The 15,345-nt window shown below is 38.7% G+C and overlaps 1 pseudogene across 1 annotated transcript; it reads left to right on the forward strand.

The window, feature by feature from the left end:
• Nucleotides 1–10,277: 10,277 nt before the first annotated feature.
• Nucleotides 10,278–10,796, forward strand: LOC145510417 (large ribosomal subunit protein uL23 pseudogene; annotated as a pseudogene). Its single transcript, XR_014057004.1, has one exon. The product of XR_014057004.1 is annotated as a large ribosomal subunit protein uL23 pseudogene (transcript).
• Nucleotides 10,797–15,345: the final 4,549 nt, after the last annotated feature.

The raw sequence follows: 15,345 nt of genomic DNA on the forward strand, positions 1-15,345 counted from the left end.
AATATATGCCACAGGTCTCGACTATTACCATGTCAAGGCTGGAAGTTTGGAAGCCAGCAAAACTGGCATACTCTGGAAAAGCTGGCAGCAGAGAGTTTAACCCCAAAGGTTAGTAGAAAATGTAGATGAGTGATCTAAAGGAGGCAGTTATAGAGAAGCTAGACTTACCTCATAGCTTAGGAGACTCTGCAAGACATTTGATGTGAAAGTTGTCCTCACTATCAGAGTTTAGTCATCTAAATAGATATGGTTGCTACCCTCTAGGGACTTATATTTTTAAATGGATAAATTGACATAGGCAAGCATATAAAAGGTGTGTGTGCTAAGTCGCTTCAGTCATGTCCGACTCTTTGTGACCCTATGGACTGTAGTCCACCAGGCTCCTCTGTCCATGGGCTTCTCCAGGCAAGAAAACTGGAGTGGGTTGCTGTGCCCTCCTCCAGGGGATCTTCCTGAATCAGGAATCAAACCTAGTCTCCTGCATTGCAGGTGGATTCTTTACCATCTGAGCCACCAGGGAGCCCTGCATATAAAAGGGTGTGACACTAAATTTGAAATGCATGTTCTTTCTCCTCATTCTCTCTGCCTCTGTCATAGCTAAGGCTCTCAGCACCTCATGCCTAGCACTTAATTGCTACCAGGTTGTTTCTTGTTCTTGAGCCTTGTCTTCTCAGCTAGACTGTAGGCTGCTTAAGGAAAGGATCATGTCTCATTCAGTAATCCTCCTCCAGCCACAAGTTCTTCTCATTTGAAATATGAGCATATGTGGACTTATTTCTGTATACCTTCTCTGAAACCACAAGAATTTTGGGTCATTATGCATGAATGATTTCAAGTTGCCACCATTTTATCTCTAGTAAAATTCAATACCCTTGGGTTATACGTTTCTACCCCTCTTCTGCTTCTCTATACTATTGGTTACATTCTCTCCAATTTTTGCGTAAGTGTATTATCATTTTCTTTATATCGTGGGCATTATGATGTAGTGTAAGAAATGGTACTAGATGTTAGGAGGACATACTGCTATAGATGAGGATAGATGTGGACCCTGCCTTCCTGTTATTTGTTACCCAAGTAGTCTGTACAGTGTTGGGTAAAACAAAATTAATTAATCAATAATACACAGAAACTGCAGCAGCTTCTGGGAATATATGAAGGCAATACTCACGATATGCCATGATATTCCCCAATGGAGGAGACACTTTTCAATCTGACACTATGCCATAAGTGATTTTTCCCACCAAAGAAAACTTTGTAAGATCTTGCAACACAGAATGCTTTTCAGGACAGAAAGATGCACTCACATAACAGGATACAAAGAACACAAATGTTGGAGAGACAGAATAGTGCTGTATCTTAAAAGTAGGCAACTAGAAACTGTCAGAGCATACCGAAGGGAGGTAAGTCCTTAGAAAATAAGTTCTTAAACTTGGTATCTAAAACTTTTTATTTGAGCAAATAGTAGATATAAAGTGTATTTTAAAAACACCTTAACATATATATTAAATGATTCACTACAATTTTAAAAAATGACTAACTCTTTCTAATCTGTTAGGTGTCCATTTAAAGTTATTTCTTCTAAGAATCCTTCATATGTGGTCCAATTGCCCCTGTCCAACTTAGCATAATTTGAAGCAATCTAATATTTAATTGTCCATTTCCATCCAGTATATTGTGGGCTTTCAATGAGAACAGGGACCTGTCTTTCTTGATGAGTTTTGTGCCTCCAGTCCTTAGCACAGTGTCTCACACTGGAAAGTGCTCTCAAAACATGTGTGTAGTGAAAAAAGGAGTAAATAAATGGAGGTAAAAGAGGGTTTAAAAAAAAAAAAAAGACCAGTTATCATATTCATGCTTTCTTCAAGAAAAAAAAAAATCAAGAGAAACATCAGAAAGACATGAAATCAACATGTAGGGCTAATCAAATATGTCTGATGATAAACCAGCCAGGAGCACAAGCATTTGTTAATTATTTTTCATTTATTTCTTCCTCTTTGATAGTCAACAACACCAGATTTTGCCTCTCCTGTTCGTCTTCTGGAGCCTTCCTGGGGGCCTCTCCCAAGGTATGGCCCTGGCAGAGACCTGACTTTCCCAATACATGCTCTCTTTCCTATCTCTTGCTTTCAAAGATCTGATATTGAACAGCCCAATTTGTTCATTCCTCACAGGCTGAAATATTGGAACTTGATTTTCCCAGCAATAACAACCATCAGAATTCTCCCAGAAAAGAAGCAGCATTGCAAAGCATGGTTCAAGAAGAGTCTTCTGTTGATATCAGTTAGAATTGATTCTTCTTTGGAGAGTCTGACGTTGAATAGCCACAGTTTGTAAGGAGAGAAGGTTCAAGCAATATTAAAGGATGAGAAAGCAATGAAATGTTTTGCACTTAGTTCCAAATGGGTGCACTGGTATGAGTTCAGTGAAGGAGGAAGTGATGTGCAATAGCAGGGTCTGAGGCCTGAGTGATGAAAGGGAGCATGAGTTAGCTTCAAGAGATAGAAAGGATTTAGATAAGTAATAATGCATATAATTTGTTTACAGGAAAACATAAAGAATAGCTTGGTTGTATTAATAGCAATTATTCTCAACATCTTTTGAATTCAGTTGAGAAGCTCAATAAAATGAGAATTCATGTGATCTATAAATGCCCTCCATTCAAAGACCACCAGGAACACACTTACAGTTGAAGGAGGTTGCGTTTTTAAGTTTATTGCAAAGAGGGAGAACGTACACCATGGAGAACCAAGGGGTGTCTCAGTAAAAGGGTTTTAAAAAGGACTTAGGTTTGTGCTAGTGATTTGGGGGAAGGTCCAAAGAAGCAGGGCTTTGCTCTGGATTAGATGCTGTCGAGAAACAAGGGTAATTCTTGTGTATCTCAACAATTTTTACCTAGAAGATGAAAAGAACCTAGGAATCCTAGAACTGTAATCAGTAAAGAAGCAGCAATTGGACTTCCCTGGTGGTCCAGAGGTTAAGAGCCCACCTGCCAATGCAGGGGACACAAGTTTGATCCCTAGTTCTGGAAGATTCCATATGCCTCAGAGCACCTAAGCCCATGCACCACAACTACTGAGCCTGTGCTCTAGAGCCAGCGAGCCATGATTACTGAAGCCCACATGGCTAGAGCCCATACTCCTCAACAAGAGAAGCCACCTCAATGAGAAGCCCTTGCACCGCAACTAGAGAAAGCCTGTGCACAGCAATGAAGACTCAGTGCAGCTAAAAATAAATAAATAAATAAAATAAAAAGAAGCTATTTAATGTCTTTGAACATAATTCTTCCAGCAATAGCAGGCTTTAAAGGCATATGGGCAAAGAAGCAACATTGCAAAGCAAGGTTCAGAAAGATTCTTCTTCTGGTAGTGAATAGGATGGTTAGATGGGGCATAACGGATGGGGGCTCAGACTGGGGAAGAGCAGGGAGAATAGAAGATGACCAGACCATGAGCTAGGACACTCTTGCAAAGGTCTGATCCTGACAAGATTATAATTGTATTAAAATATGAAAGTGAAAGTGAAGTCCCTCAGTCATGTCCGACTCTTTGAGACCACATGGACTGTAGCCAACCAGTCTCCTCCGTCCAGGGGATTCTCCAGGCCAGAATACTAGAGTGGATTGCAATTTCCTTCTCCAGAAGATCTTCCCAACCCAGAGATCGAAGCCAGGTCTCCCACATTGTAGGCAGACGCTTTACCATCTAAGCCACCAGGGAAGTCGTATTAAAGTACGGGTAGTGGAAATGAAAAGAAGTACTGGTTGTGAAAGACATTAAATAAGAATTTGAAATCCACTCACTATGAGCCTAGAGGGCAGAGACTTATCTTAATATTCTTAGCTCCCAGACCTGTGCTTAGGGGCACAGGGCATATCCAGGACCTATGATTTAGTCTTTACATGGGCATATGAGGTCATTGGAGATCACAGAATTTCTGTGGGTGGGTAGGTGAAAGAATGGAAGACAGAGTCATCCTCATCCTGATTTGACTTGGCAATTCTTATTTTTACCATAGAGGATGGAGGTAGAAATAAGATGCCTTTGAACAGTAGTGTTGGAGCAGGTTCTTGAGAGAACCTTGGACTACAAGGAGATAAAACCAATCAACCCTAAATATTCATTAGAAGGACTGATGCTGAAGCTGAAGCTGCAATACTTTGGCCACCTGATGGGAAGAGATGACTCACTGGAGAAGACCCTGATGCTGGGAAAGATTGAAGGCAAAAAAGAGAAGGGGATAGCAGAGGATAAGATGGTTAGATAGCATCACTGACTCAAGGGACATGAATTTGAGCAAACTCTGGGAGACGGTGAGGCTTCCCTGATGACTCATGGTAAAGAATCTGCCAGCAATTCAGGAGACCTGGGTTCAATCCCTGGGTTGGGAAGATCTCCTGGAGTAGGGAATGGCAACCCACTCCAGTATTCTTGCCTGGGGAATTTCATGGACAGAAGAGGCTAGCGGGCTTCAGTCTATGAGATCGCAAAGAGTCAGACACGACTGAGCTACTAACACTTTCACAAAACAAAAACAAAAACAAAAACACTTTCTGGAAGATGGTGAAGGACAGGGAAGCCTGGTGTGCTGCAATCCATGGGGCCTCAAAGAGTCAGACACAACCTATCTACTGAACAACAACAACAACCCTAGAAGATAAGTTGCCATTAGAGGAAAAAATATATATTAACCATTTCAGGACTATAGTGTTGATCTTTTTATAGCATGGATCTGGAGTCATTAGTTAGGGTTTCTAGTTCATCTCTGTTCCAATCAAACTGTGAATTTTTATGTATTAGTAAGTTAAAATTTCTTGAACTGCAAAAAGGAGATAATAGAAGAAGAGCCACATTCTTAAAAGGTATCTATAAAGAAAACTACAATACAGATCTCATGGGAATCAATGAGTGTTAACACCCCTAATCAATGAGTGTTTTCCACCCCTACAAAAACTGACAATCACATACCCTGGGGCTGCTCCCCCTTCTCAAGTGGCTCACACTCTGTCTGTGGAGAGTATTTCTCTCCAAATAAATCTACTTCTTACCCATCACTTTGTCTCTCACTGAATTCTTTCTGTGATGAGACATCGAGACCCTGAGCTTCATTAAGTCCTGAGACCAGGTGTGCTAGGTCTCAGTTAAAGTGTGTTCAACTCCCAGTCCAGGTTTTGGCTGGATTCAAGTCCCAACCCAGTCCCAATCTGAGCTGCACAGTTTCAGAAATAAGAGGGAAAATCCTTTTGAGTTGATCAGATCATACTATGTCCAACTATTACCTAAAACTGGGTTCAACTGTAGATTATGGGCATCTAGCCAAAAAACACAATGAAGCCAAAGACTGGGAGAAGGAAGTATTACTTGCAGTAAGTAAGAAGAATATGGGGGTCTTTTCCAAAATAATGTCTTTCTGAACAGCAAAGTTAAGGGTATACACATGTTCATGAAGGAGTTTGGGTGGTAGACAGAGTCCAGGCTTTAGTTGATTGAAATCATGAGGGTTAGAAAAGGTCAACATCATCATCCCTTAGGTTTGGTTGTTCTGGTGGTTGAGCCCTGCAGGCTAATCTTTCTATTGAAACAGAACTGGGAGTCTTTACAATCGATATATTACCTTTACTATTGTTCCTTCTCTTGCCTGACAAACAGCTTTTTGTTCCTTTAAGATCATTAATTACTGAGACCTATTCAAGGATAAGCATTGAACAGGGCCAGACTCAGATCACAAAAAGGCTTCGACCAAAAATTGCTTTTCTATTGTCAAGAAAGCCATGCCCGGTTCTCTTTCTCCTGGGACCCCTTACCCTATCTGCTTACACAACCACTAACAGAGTTGTTAAATAAAAGTAAATATATTTGTGATAGCTCTTGCCTAGCCCTTTCTGAGTTTTGTAAAAATATATTTCCAAACAGTTTGCTTAAAACATATGTCTTTTCATTAAAATCTAAGCAAAAGGTGGCGATGTTCTATACAAATGTTCACCAATCCCTTAACTATTACCTGTATAATTTGTAAAATAAAGTGTCTTAACTGCATATATTATAAGAATCAGAAAAACAAAATACCAGGCTTTATTAAGAAAATTTGAAATTTATAAGAAGTCATCTTATAAATGATTAAAATGCAAGACAAACACAACAGTCTGTTAGGGTACGTGTTTTTCAATAAAGATTCTTATGATGCACTAGATGTTGGAGTACAGAAACCTGAAGCATTATTTCTACATTTGATTCATACATGATCTTCTTCTTGCTTATCATATTGTCTATCTGAACACTCAAAACTTGATTAAAATTTCTTTCTTCAGGGCTTCCCTGGTGGTACAGAGGATAAGAATGTGCCTGTCAATGCAGAGGATGTGGGTTTGATACCTGGTCTGGGGAAGATTCCACATGCCTTGGGGCAACTAAGTTGTTGCACCACAAATACTGAGCCTATGCCCGAGAGCCTGAAAGTGGAAACTACTGAGTCCACGTGCTGCAGCTGCTGAAGCCCAGTGCTCCACAACAAGAGAGGCCACTGCAATGAGAAGCCTGTGCACTGCAGGGAAGAGGAGCCCCTGCTCGCTGCAATAAGAGAAAGCCCACACAGCAACGAAGACTCAGCATAGTCAAAAATAAATAAATAAATAAATGTGTGTGCCCTAAGTTGTGCTTGACTCTTTTGTGACCCCATGGACTGTAGCCTGCCAGGTTCCTCTGTCCATGGGATTTCCCAGGCAAGAATACTGGAGTGGGTTGCCATTCCCTTCTCCAGGGGATCTTCCCAACCCAGAGATCCTACCCACATCTCCTGAATTGACAGGCGGATTCTTTACCACTGAGTCACTTGGGAAGTCTAAATAAATAAACAAATAAATAAATAAATGTTATTTAAAAGTTTTTCTTTAGACAAATCTATGTTCTCCAGCCTCCTTCTCAGGATGGCCCTCTAGCCACAGGAAAAGAGCACTGGCCTGCATTTTGATATCCAAGTTTTAATTCAAACTCTATTTTAATCATAAAAATGGAAGAAAGTTAAGTATTAATTGAGCATATACCATGCTCTAAGCAAGACATATGTAATCTGGCTTAAATCTTGCTTAAAAACCAATAAAGTGAATATCATTAGTCCCACTTTATATATAAACAGAGGTTCAGAGGAGTTAAATAACCTATCTAAGGTCACTAACTAGAAACTAGGATGTAAACATTTAAACTAAATTTAAAGGCCCCAATTATTTCAATTTTTTGTTTCTCCATTAGGGGAGTTTACCAGTTTTTTCCATTATATCAACTCCTATGGCTATATCCTATTTATATTTCTTGATTATTACTTGATACTAAAGTTAAGGAAAAGCTACTACAAGTTAAGAACTTTTTTTGAGATATCAGGGGAAATTTTTGTAGAGATAATTTGAATAGTACTCAGCATGAGTTAGATGTGAAGTATAGAGATCTGGAAGTATGTTTTTAGTGAGTGCATTTAAATAATATTAGAATAAATTAATTAGCTATGTTGTGACAATGTTTAATTTTGTACTTAAAATATGATCAGTATCTATATCTTCTTTTCATGCATTAGTCTGCATTAGTTTTCCTAGGAACTGTGTTTTCCAGTGCTGTTTAAAAATGTTAGATTCTCTAACATGTATGTTTTTCCAGTCCAAGTCTTTGACAGTCTCCATCAAAACTCAACTGATGTTGAAGGCTGACTTTTTTCCCCTAATTTTTTGTTGAAATAGTCTATTTCTCTGGAATATTTTAAGGCTGTTCTTACCATTTCCTGCTGGGTGGGACTTTTTTTTTTTAACCATGTTGTTTGCTTAAACTATGAAGCCATTTCAAGTAGACGTGTTTTATCATTGCTTTTTCCCTTTAGGGGACCCTCCCTATAATTTAAGGTTGTTAATAACCTCACCAAAGTGACATTTCTAATATTTACTTATTTATTTTTCTCACTGGAAACACAGAGTGAAGGATAGTGTTTTTTCTATTTTTTCTAGCAGTGGTTCTAAACCTACTGAAAAACATAGTGAATTGTTGATAATGTATCCTTAAAATAAAACTATGTCATAAAAGGGAGTTATTTTAAATATAATAGAAATAAACCTAATAATTTTAATAGCTAATATTAGCTATTAATAATATAATATTAATAATTTAATAGCTAATATTAAATAAAGTTAATAATGTCTTAAAATATAGTTCATTCATTAGGGGTTGAAACACATTTCCCGAAGTTGCTTTTGGAGAGCAATAGGCATTGGGTTTAAATCACTTAAATGAGTATTTATGGCCTGTGTGTTATTATCTTCCCCATTATTATTGTTATCAAGGCACTTTATTCACAACAAGAATGTGGCATGTGTACCCATTTATGCTTGTCATATAAGTAAAACAAGTAACATGCTTGTTGGGAAATTAATAATAAAACAGCAAAAATGACAGGAACTATATTATTAAGCCAACAAATACATTGGAGAAAAGGATGATATGCTTTCTCTTTCACAGATAAAAAGCTGGAGTACTGTTTTATAAAATCTTTCCAATTTTTTCTTTGTTAGGAGGGGGAGTTTACCCTTTTGAAACTCCCAGGCAACAGCATTTTGACTTATTTTTAATAAGTTACCATTAGCTGCACAGCAAAGGAAGCCAATATAAACAGACAATTGACCAGATGGGAGAAAAGTTTGCAAATGGTATATCTGTTAAGGGGTTAATACCCAAAATACATAATAAGGGGTTAATATGCAAAATACATAAAAAGACTCACACAACTCAATAGCAGAAACTCAAGCAATTCAATTCAACAATTAGGCAGAAAATCTGAATAGACATTTTTCCAAAGAAGACATAGAGATGGCCAATAGTTACATGAAAAGGTGCTCAACATCACTAATCATCAGGTAAACACAAATTAAAACTACAATGAGGTATCACCTCTTGCCTGTTAGAATAGCTATTATCAAAAAGACAAGAAATAACAAGTATTAGCAAGGATGTGGAGAAAAGGGAACCCTTGTGCATTGTTGGTAGGAATGTAAGTTGGTATAGCCAATACGGAAAAAAGTATGGCAGTTCCTTAAAAAATTAAAAATAGAACTATGGTATGATTCAGAATTCTACTTCTGGGTATTTATCCAAAGAAAACAAAAATTAATCCCCAAATAAAGATGTATGCATACCCATATTCATCATAGCATTATTTATAATACCCAAGATATGGAAATAACCTAAATCTTATTGATGGATCAATGAATGTATAAAGAAACTGTGGTATATAAATACAATGGAATATTATTCAGCCATGAAAAGAATTAAATCTTGCTATTTGCCACAACAAAGATGGGTCTAAGGGCATTATGCTAAGTGAATAAGTCAAAGAAAGACAAATGCTGTATAATCTCTGTTATGTGTGCATGTTCAGTTGCTTCAGTCATGTCTGACTCTCCTCTGTCCACGGGATTCTCCAGGCAGAAATACTGGACTGGCTTGCCATGCCCTCCTCCAGGGGATCTTCCTGACCCAGGGATCAAACCCACGCCTCCTGAGTCTCCTTTACTGATGAGCCACCAGGAAAGCCCCAGTCTCTGTTAATATGTGGAATCAAAAAGGAAAGAAGAAAAGAAAGGAGAGAAGGAATGAATGAAGGAAAGGAGAGAGAGCAAGAGGGAGAGAGAGAAGAAGGGAAAGGAAGGAAGGAAGGAAGGAAGGAAGAAAAGAAACAGCAATCAATCAACCCAAGCTCATAGGTATAGAGAATGCATTGGTGGCTGTCAGAGGTGGGGGTAGGAGGAAGGGGGCAGTGGAGAGGTGGGAGGAATGGGTGAACTGTTTTTGTTTTTGTTTACATAAATTGAATTGTTCTTTGAAAAAAAATTCTTTGGAAATCATCTTCAGTAAATGTGCGATACCTCTTCAGTTTAGTTCAGTTCAGTTCAGTCGCTCAGTCGTGTCCGACTCTGCGATCCCATGAATTGCAGCATGCCAGGCCTCCCTGTCCATCACCAGCTCCCGGAGTTTACCCAAAGTCATGTCCATCGAGTCGGTGATGCCATCCAGCCATCTCATCCTCTATCGTCCCCTTCTCCTCCTGCCCCCAATCCTTCCCAGCATCACGGTCTTTTCCAATGAGTCAACTCTTCCCATGAGGTGGCCAAAGTATTGGAGTTTCAGTTTCAACATCAGTTCTTCCAATGAACACCCAGGGCTGATCTCCTTTAGGATGGACTGATTGGATCTCCTTGCAATACCTCTTAGAATGGCTAAATATGTATTCTAAATGAACATGCTGCTTTTCATGAAGATGGCGCCGAAGGCGAAAAAGGAAGCCCCTGCCCCTCCTAAAGCTGAAGCCAAAGCAAAGGCTTTGAAGGCCAAGAAAGCAGTGTTGAAAGGTGTCCACAGCCACAAGAAAAAGAAGATCCGGACGTCACCCACCTTCAGGCGGCCCAAAACACTGCGGCTCAGGAGGCAGCCCAAATATCCTCGGAAGAGCGCCCCTAGGAGAAACAAACTTGACCACTATGCCATCATCAAATTCCCCCTCACCACCGAGTCAGCCATGAAGAAAATAGAAGACAACAACACACTGGTATTCATTGTGGATGTCAAGGCTAACAAGCACCAAATTAAACAGGCTGTGAAGAAGCTCTATGACATTGACGTGGCTAAGGTCAATACTCTGATCAGGCCTGATGGAGAGAAGAAGGCATATGTTCGACTGGCTCCTGACTATGATGCTTTGGATGTTGCCAACAAAATTGGGATCATCTAAACTGAGTCCAGCTGGCTAATTCCAAATATAAAAGTTTTCACTATGTATATGCAAAAATAAATAAATAAATAAAAATAAAAATAAATGAACATGCTAAGACAGTTGCCACTTTGAAAGAAGAAAACAAATCAGGTGAAAAACCATTTTATTTTCTTTTACAGAAGCCCCAAATGTTTCTTTCATCTATTTTGAAAATAAAGGACAGAAAATATTGCCTTACGCCCAATAAATATAACAACCACGAAGGAGAGTCAGAGATTAGAGGAAACAAATGGTGAATAAGGAGAAAAAGAAAATGAGAAAAAGATAAAGATATTCACAGATATAAACAGGCAAAATTAAGAACAAAGAGACAAAGAAATATATTAGAAAGACTTTCACAGAAGTTAAGTGGAAAAGCAAAGAGACAGACACTCACAGTGAAACATGAGTCATTCCAAGAGAAAGTGTTTTCATGGAGAAAGAGCTAAATCAATAGCATTTAATTAAACATATTTCATAAACATATTAGTATCAAGCATGATGGGTATATGGGGAATGAAAACCTCTTGGTATTTACTTCTGGGCCAACTGAAGGGAAATTGAGGACTAAATCAGAGATACTCCAATATTATTTCAATTGATGAAAATTAAATTTTTCAATGGGTATTCCCTACACTATTGTAAAATGATAGGAAATAACTACATACTGATACCTCCTCTAGAAAAAGAAAAGGAAACTTGTAGGACAAAATAAAAAGTGAGTTTTAAAAATGTATTTTGTTTTCCTTGGGTATAATAAATCACATACACTTTTATGGAAGTGGTTTATTTATAAGCCTTTTATATAAAGTATAATAATTGTTAACATCAATCATTTTCCATATTATTAAGTTAAAATAGAATATTTCAATATTAATGACTTAATTGTTCATTTTAAGTGTTATAGATAACAGTATAATTGTTACATTAAAAATCCTTATCAATTAAATATGTAGTAGATGTATATGGGACTTCCCTGGTAGCTCAGCTGGTAAAGAATCCGCCTGCAATGCAGGAGACCCCAGATTGATTCCTGGGTCAGGAAGATCCTCTGGAGAAGGGCATAGCAACCCACTTCAGTATTCTTGCCTCAAGAATTCCATGGACAATGAAGCTGGGCGGACTACAGTCCATGCGGTCACAAAGAGTTGGACATGACTGAGTGACTAAGCACAACACAGCACAGATATATATGAGTGAAAGGAAATAACTTGATATAATTTGTTAAAAGAAGAGTGTGAGAGTTTATAGATAAAACATGTCAAGTATTAACGATAGCAACCTGGGAGGTAGGCACATAAAAGTTCATTATATTCTAGTTGTGTGGTATATTTTAAATTTTCTATAACAAAAAAGTGAAAATATTTTTTCTTTAATTGAGTCAATTATCTATAAGACATTCACTTGCTCAGAAGTAGCTCAAATTAAACCACAATCTCAGTTTCAGGGCATCGTGAAAGACTTTTCTGGAATTTCTGTTACAGAGATTTCTTTGGTTCCTATTTTTTTTTTTTTTTTTGCAGTGACTTCTATTACTTTATTTCCATCATCATCTAAATTTTATTTCAGAACATCTGAATTGTGCTTTTATAAATTTCCACTTCAGAAAAGCAGGAAGTCTTAAGAAATGGATGAGAACCAGGTCCTTAGTGTAAGTTTTCCATTGTGTCCCAAATGCTAAAAGCAGCAGTGGAAGTATCTTTACGCCTTGAGTAAAGATGTCTCAATTGTTCCATGTGAAACCTGGAGAACGGGTTGTATTTGGAAGCCTTTTTTTGGCTATCGCCTAAGCCTGGTATCCTGGAAGTGTAGTGTACTCAGTCTCCTGGAGGAGAAGAATGCTTGCCTCTTACTCATACACTGCTTTATTTGCAAGTGTAAGTCTCAGAGGAGACTGCTTGTCTACCCAGCTGCAGAATGTGTATGCAATGATTGCATCTGTTGCCATAGAAACTGAAATATAACCGATAAACTACACACCCCAAACAGATTAAAATTGACTTAGAAAGACTATAGAGAGTTATTACAAAATGTATGTAAAACATTACTATGCTTCTCTTTTAAAAATGGTAGCTTATTAAGTTTAATTTTCATAGAAATTATTTCTCCTAACAGAGTTTGCAGTGGTAGCAAGATTATTGCTGAATAATCGCTATTGGTAAAGAACCCTCCTGCCAATGCAGGAGATGCAAGAGACATGGGTTCAGTCCCTGGGTTGAGAAGATTCCCTGGAGGAGGAAATGGCATCCCACTCTAGTACTCTTGCCTAGAGAATCCCATGGACAGAGGAGCCTGGCAGGCTACAATCCATAGGCTTGCAGAGTCAGACATGACTGAAGCGACTTAGCACATACAATCTTTAAGGTAGTTAAAAAAAAATGACAGCAGGTGGCTGAATAGTTTAATTATGTTTATGCTAAGCATACATGTATGGGGTAATGATTTAGTTATGAAAAACCATTAGAGTCTTAGACATTCAGGCCCAAACATGTGTTAACATGATAAGAATACAATTGATTTCTATTTTAACATTAAAAGATGAGCATCTCCTTTCATGTTGAACTTATAGCAACCTAATAATAGCCACAGGGGCTTCCCTGGTAGCTCAGCTGGTAAAGAATCTGCCTGCAATGCAGGAGACGCTGGTTCGATTTCTGGGTTGGGAAGATCCCCTGGAGAAGGGATAGGCTACCCACTTCAGTATTCTTAGACTTCCCTGGTGGCTCAGATGGTAAAGAATCTGCCTGCAATGCGGGAGACCGGGGTTCAATCCCTGGATTGGGAAGATTCTCCTGGAGGAGGACCAGGTAACCCACTCCAGTATTCTTGCCTGGAGAATCCCATGGACAGAGGAGCCTGGTGGGCTATACAGTCCATGGGGTCGCACAGAATCAACATGACTGAATGACTAAGCACAAGCACAATAATAGCCACCACTTACTCAGCATTTATTCATAATGATAAAAATCATAGAGGTGGAGATAATCAGCACTCTTGTAGAGGATTGGTTGGTTGAAATAGATGCACCATTTTTTTTTCCCTTAAATGTGAATATCATACCTAGAAAGCTAAAATTAGTCATTTGGGGAAACAAAAATTATGATATAATTATTTAGGAGGCATACATTTAGAAAAACCTTATTTGGGGGGTCAAAGGTCAGAATTAAAGTAATTTGACAGCAATAATAATTTCAAAAAAATTGCTAGCAAAAATAATGGTAGTGTATAGTAAGGGAGAGGAACAAAGATTGGGATTGCACTGAAACACTATTGGATTTTCACCGTTTAATTTATTCTACATTAGCGATTTTAAAAAACAACCTTCTCAGTTACACAAAACAAGAGGACAACTTATGGAGGACATATCCCGTGGAAATTTTGAACAGTTTATTTTGCCATCTTTTAAATCAAAGGAGGACTGAAAGGTCTTTTTTCCTATTTGTTGCTCTGATGATTTATAGGAAGGGGAAGGTTCTTTGGGAGATGGCTAAAACAAAGTTCCAGCAATCTAAACTCTGTCTTTGGAAATGACTCATAGCTTCTAAAGTAGGACCTTCTAATAGTCTGTGTGCAGATGTATGCAATGCTCAGTGGCTTAAGAATGGTAATAGCTGGATCTTACTCTAGTCTCTGTTCTGCCATTACCTGGCTATGGATCTCAGACATTTCTGGCCCATGATTTTCTTGGCTGTCAGATCATGGTAGGGGGTTCCAAACAATCTGCAATAATCATTTCAAGTCTAATTAGAATAAAACCTTATGGTACAATGTTTCTGTCTGGCTCAACCCCAATGCATAAGCCCTTTCTCCCTAACCATCTTTCAGTATTAGTCCAGGAGTAACCATGTGTCCAATTCTATCCAACAAACAGTTGCTGGATAAAATTTCAGGAAAGCTTTTAAAAAGCATAGATTGGGGGCTTCACTTGGTGATCCCGTGATGAAGAGTCGGCCTGCTATTCAGGGGAGACTGGTGTCTGTGCAGGGGACACGGGTTCAGACTCTGGTCTAGGAAGATTCCACAGGCTGTGGGGGCAACTAAGCCCCTGCATCACAATTACCGAGCCTGTGCGCCCTAGAGTCTGTGCTCTGCCATGATAAACCACCGCAGTGAGAAACCCATGCACCACAACTAGAGAGTAGCCCCACTCCCGCAACTAGAGAAAGCCTGAGTGCAGCAACAAAGACTCAACACAGCCATAAGCAAACAAATAAAAAGGATAGATTGCATTGGAATGTTCCTTTGGACCTTCTGAGCCTGTCCCTTCTTGCTTGCAAAAAAAAAAAAAAAGGAATGCCTAGAGGTGTAGCAGCCATCTTATGACCATGAGGTGACATGCTAAAGAGTAAGGACAAGAGAAGCAGAGAGATGGAAATAATGTGTCCCTAATAACTGGACATGGAACAACAGACTGGTTCCAAATAGGAAAAAGAGTACATCAAGGCTGTATATTGTCACCCTGCTTATTTGACTTATATGAAGAGTACATCATGAGAAACGCTGGGTTGGAAGAAACACAAGCTGGAATCAAGATTGCCGGGAGAAATATCAATAACCTCAGATATGCAG

The sequence above is a fragment of the Giraffa tippelskirchi genome, chromosome 6 (genome assembly GCF_054371585.1).
Source record: "Giraffa tippelskirchi isolate mGirTip1 chromosome 6, T2T-mGirTip1v1.2.pri, whole genome shotgun sequence".
Lineage (NCBI taxonomy): Eukaryota > Metazoa > Chordata > Mammalia > Artiodactyla > Giraffidae > Giraffa > Giraffa tippelskirchi.